The sequence below is a fragment of the Hibiscus syriacus genome, unplaced genomic scaffold (genome assembly GCF_006381635.1).
Source record: "Hibiscus syriacus cultivar Baekdansim isolate YM2019G1 unplaced genomic scaffold, ASM638163v2 tig00111317_pilon, whole genome shotgun sequence".
Classification (NCBI taxonomy): domain Eukaryota; kingdom Viridiplantae; phylum Streptophyta; class Magnoliopsida; order Malvales; family Malvaceae; genus Hibiscus; species Hibiscus syriacus.
This window is the reverse complement of record NW_024063057.1, coordinates 248,102-254,081: the sequence shown is the minus strand read 5'-3', so window position 1 is coordinate 254,081 and position 5,980 is coordinate 248,102.

Sequence of the window (5,980 nt, the reverse complement as noted above, 5' to 3'; positions counted from 1 at the left end):
ATGATGGTCATATCGTTACCAACCACATAGTAATGGTCATTCAAGTAGTTTACCATTATTTTAAAGGATGAACTACATATTTATTCGCTCACATAATATTTTGATTTCATTTTAGTTATTTAATTTTTTCTAAATCATTATTAATATTACGTTTTGGTTTCATTTTAATCATTTATCATTAAAAAATTAATATAATTACTAATGTGACATTTTTAAATTTTTTCAAAGATGATGTGGCATTACCTTACGGTGACACATCAATATTAACGCTAAATTTTTAACGTGAATGGTCAAATTAAAACTAAACCCCGCTTGTGATGATTAAAAAAATAGTTAAGTTACCAAAACGTAATGAAAGTAATAATTAAATGACTAAATATTTTTTATATATTAAGCTAAGGTGATTACAAAGTAGTATATGTTTTAAATACTCTCAACCATTTGACAATGAATGCTCAATCACTACAGTAAAACAAGTATATAATGGCGTTTATCGTGGCATTTTCAAAGTTAACGCCACTAAATATATAAATATCGCAGTGTTTGTAGCCAAAATCCACAAAATGATAACATTAACGGCGTTTTTCCACGAACGCCGCTACAACTTGTACTTTAGTGGCGTTTATTTCACAAACGCCGTGACAAACTAGTACTTTAGTGGTGTTTCTTAAAAACCGCCGTCACAAAATTGTAATATAGTGGCGTTTTAAAAAAATCGCAATAGGATACATATAGTGGTGTTTTTAGACAAACACCGCTATAACCTCTTACTTTAGTGGCGTTTTTTTAATAAACATCACAATTTGTCAGTACATTAGAGGTGTCTTGAGTTATAAACCCCGCTACATCCTTGTAACACCCTTAACTCGTATACTTACTTAAATACAGTTAAAGATGTCACACAACTTTTACGTAAATTCTATAGTTGAAAACCAATACAAATTTGAAATTTTAAAATTTATCTAATATAATCCTTTCAATAAAATAATATGGTAAAATAATAATATAATATCTAAACATTAGAATTAATAATAATTTCAGGCAGCAACTAGACAGTTCTATACTATTTCATATCGTAAAGTAAATTGTCTATAAACTGTCTAATTTAAAAATATTTCTTTATTCTATAAAAATATAACTTTTATATAAAACATAAAACTTAGATTCATTTATATATCCCTAATAACATGTCTTAAACATTTCTTATTCGTATACATGTCACCTAGAGAATTTAAAGCAGTAGGACATCATTACTGATACATGTAACTTTTCTTTGTTGATTGATGCCAACTCAACTCCTTACTTCACTTGCTTTTCTTTACCTATGCGTGAAAATAATTACACACTGAGCATATACTTAGTGAGGCATTATAAACAATCTAAATGATATAAAATATTAAACAACTTAACAACATCTAAACCATATATTCACTTATATCAAACTTGAAATATCATAACAACTTAAAACATTAAACTTAAATTCATATAATATCATTAAATATCTAAACCGACTTATTCGAGCCATTTTTCCTCATCAGAACCTGAAAATCATCATCTCATAATTTTGTCAGAACCATGATAATCAATATTAGACATAACAATCATGCCATATTCTTTTTCATTCAGATATTTTTTTTAGAAATTTCATATTTCATTTTCATCTTTCACTTTCATATTCATTACATAACAAGTACTTTCATATTTCATAATTCATTTTCTGATTCAGAACTTACTTTCAGATTCATAGCTTACTTTCAAATCCATAGCCCAATGCATATTTATGAGAATGCAAGGTATGCGAGTCATACATAATGTGCGCACTAGGCACTACATGGTGCCAATCATCATCATAGGATGCATTTCAAGTGCAAATCATATCATATGCACCAACGGTGCCATATATAATTTACACGAATGTACCATAACTTAAATTGAACTTTACTCAACTTCTTGGCATGACAAGTGTACCTATAACTCTCGATGCAACATACAATGGGCTTTTTCCATTAATTATTATATGTTATTGAATATTAAAGATATCAATATCTCAACATATCAATTTTTTTCATATCATAACATAATGGGCAGTTCATACCCTAAATATTTCATTCCCATATAACATATATATGCTATATATCATGATCATCGACACTTACCTTTCTTTAACATATATATTGTTGGGATTTTCGGAAGCTCGATTCGACCGGAACGATTTGTAAAGAGGGGTCGGAACGGTTTTTGAGTTTAAGGAGTAAGGAGATTGAAATATAGAAATTGCACAGCGATTTAGAGTGGTTCAACTTTCTAAACCAAAGTTTACGTCCACTACCTTAGCTCCTCACCAAGGATTTTCCAACAAATTCACTAATTTGTTCTTTCTTTTGAGGACAAAGAGATAACCTTACAACTCCCTAGTTTTTTCGGGCTAAACTAGAACATTTCCCTAGCTTTTATACGGGATAATCTAGAACCTTTCCCCTTTAAAAATGATAAAATAAGTAAACAAGAAAACCTCTCTAAGGTAGGTATTTACAAGATTGAGCTCACAAGAACAAATATTTACAAGAGAAAGATGAAATAAGAATGAAAAACTCTTTCTTGTGTTTGATTGTTTGGATAGTTGTTCTCTTCCTTCTTCAAGTGTCCTTAGTTTGTATTATAGCTTGGAATGTGTTTGATGTCATATATAACCATTGGAGATGTTTTGGAGCCATTTGGGGATGATTTTTCTACTCAAAAAGGCTGCCCATAACATGGTGCATTGGTGCACTATCATGGTGCATCGATACCCCTTCATTAAATTCAAAAAACTAGTCGTTACAGCCTCGTGCATGGATTCACAACAGGATGCATCGATGCACAGCCTTGATGCATCGATGCACAGCCTTAATGCATCGATGCACAGAATGATGCATCGATGCACTAATTGCATTCGGTGTTTGAGTGCATGATGCACTGCATGGTGCATCGATGCACTAGTGCAGGTGCAGGGATGCACTGCAGGGATGCATAGATGAACTTTGACACCCTTTAGCGTTTTGGCTCAAATCCGAATTTAATGGACTTTGAATTATTTTGAAACCTTTTAAAACTTTGAATAAATTCAATTAAGTCCAAAAACATTTTGTAAATTCAATTCAAGTCCAAAAACCATTTTGCCTTAAATTGTTACATTAAAACATAGTTCAACACACATCATATTCATCATGAAATAAATATCATAATTATTATCAATTATAATAAATTTGACTCATTTTGAACATTTATAATAGTATATAACATGAGAGTAACATGAAAACACAATTTATGACCAATTTCATATACTACCAGACTGCACTACCTTTTTAAAAAAGTTATTATGTATTAATCTACACACTTAAAAATTATTCAATTTATAACACTAGAAAATAGACTCGAATAAGAATCTAACCATATAAGGCAATCTTTCTAGTTCATCTTGTACAATTTATAGTGAATTTTTAAAGTTGACTTCCAGAAGTTGTTTTGAGCAAAATTTGCTACCCTATTTTCTGACCTATCATCATTTAAAAATTCATATATTTTTGTATACTTCTCAAAATCAATATTAGTTTTTTAGGAAAAAACTATATTGATATACGAATCCAACCATGTAAAATTATATTCTAATCATTTTTATAGAATTTATGGTGATTTTCCAAACTTACTTTTCAAGTCCCAAGTATAGGTAGATTTCACTAGTTTGTATCCTTAGCGTATTCACTAATTCTATTAGCTTACCACATGAACATATATGCATGAATCACAAAGTCACACATATTAGGAGGTACTTATTACCATATTAACTCCGTCATTGGCTCATCGCAAGTCAATGTTTGCATGATAACATAAATACAAATTAAATATGCACTTACATGGTGTCCTTAGCTTGTAAACCTTCCTTAGTAATCCACGTTTCATCCTTAAACTTCTCCTTAGCTTTAATATTATTTGATCTTGAATTTAAGCACACTATCTAATTGAGCATCATTTACACAACATAAATAATTCAAGTCACATGTTAGAATCCTACTAACATGAGCACATATTAGAAAATAAATTCCTAAAAATCTTTCGATGCTCATTCAATACTAATTCCATGTCACAAAATCTATGTCGACATTCACACTTCAAATTGATCATTCAATTTCATTTTTATCCAAAATTTTCCAAACTTCACATAACGTTCTTGTTGAGTTAATCAATCGATGGAATCGACCAAGAGGGGGTGAATTGAAAATTAAAACTTTGATGGAAGCTTTTGCAGAAAATTGAAAGTAATTGCACAACAATTTAGAGTGGTTCGACTTTCTCAACCAAAGTCTACGTCCACTACCTTAGGTATCCACACTAAGGATTTTCCAACAAATTCACTAATTTGTTCTTTCCTTTGAGGACAAAGAGTAACCTTACATCTCCCTCAAGAATTATACCCAATTCTCGAGCACACTTTGTTTCAAAGAGAAATACACAAATCTGCAAATTTACAAGGAAAACCTCACAAGGCAATATGTTTGCACAATTCTAGAACAAGATAAGAACACTCAAAGATGATTACAAATGAGCACAAATTGTGTTCTTGAAAGCAAAATGAATATTGAAAGGAAAATTGGCTTGAATTGCACAAACATGGTGTTTGATGCTTTCTCTCTTGTTTCTCAATGATTTTCTTGTTGATCAATGGCTTCAGAACTTGTTTAAATACACCTTGGGATGATTCTAACCATTGGAAACCATTTGAATGAAGTTAGAGTCGTTGTAGTATGAAAAACCACTTAAAATGTCTGCTGGGAGCGGGGCGTATCGGTACCTGCAATGTAAAATTCAAATATTTCGATCGTTATATGCCTTAGGGTATCAGTACCATTGCATGGGGGTATCGATACCTCTGGGGGGTATCGGTACCATCCGAGCATTCTGTTATTTCTCGGAACCAAAATGTTCATAGGGGCATCGGTACCCTATAGGGGGTATCGATACCATACTAAATAAATTTTATTTTGGCTCGAATATGGCTCGAAATACTTTGTAAAAATTATTTCAAAAATATTTTAAGGTTGAAACTTAATTTTACACTTGAGTTAAGGATTGAAATAAACATTTGAAAACTTGGAATAATAATTTTCATATTCAAATAATTTAATCGAATATATATAATTCAATATAAAATCTTAAAGTTTATTAACACTTAATTTGTTATATCGAAATTTCAAAATGTTTTCAATATTCTCCCCCTTTTTGATATAACAAAACATTTTAGTAATTTTAAGATTTTCTATTTGAAAATCATATTTGAAATCAAGTTTGAAAAATTACTCCCCTTACTCTAACACTTCTCCCCTTTTTGTTAAATCAAAAAGAAGAATCTAAAAGTTTGTAAAACAATTTTTGCCAATTGATTGTAATTAGATAAAGCTTAAGCTGCTAAGATCAAAATTAAGAGAAAGATTATCCATTAGTTCCATAATTCAATATTCATAAATAAATGTGCAATGGAAATTGGTCATATTATAGATGATGCAAAATTAATAGACTTTTAAGTTCAATATTTAAATAAAAACATTCAAACCAACAATTACCAACCCAAACATCCAAAATATCCATAACAAATTCAAATCACAAATATTCAAAGCAAATTTAAACATCCACAAAAGCATCAAAATGTTAAAAACAATAAATTCTAAGTTCAATCCTAGACAACTAAAGCAAAGCAAGATTCAAGCATCCGTTAAAGGATCGGGATGAGGAAAATGAGCTCGCATAGCTGTCATATCATGTGTGAGCACATTAATACGTTCATTCATAGTTGCGTTGTTCGCGCGCATCTCCCGGAGAATTTCCAATTGTAGAGCTCCCATTGTGGATAAATGGGACTCTATTGAAGTTAAGCGCGAATCCATGGATGCATATCAGAAATCGAATGTCTCCATAAAAGATTGAAAATATGGAGGCATTGATCCGC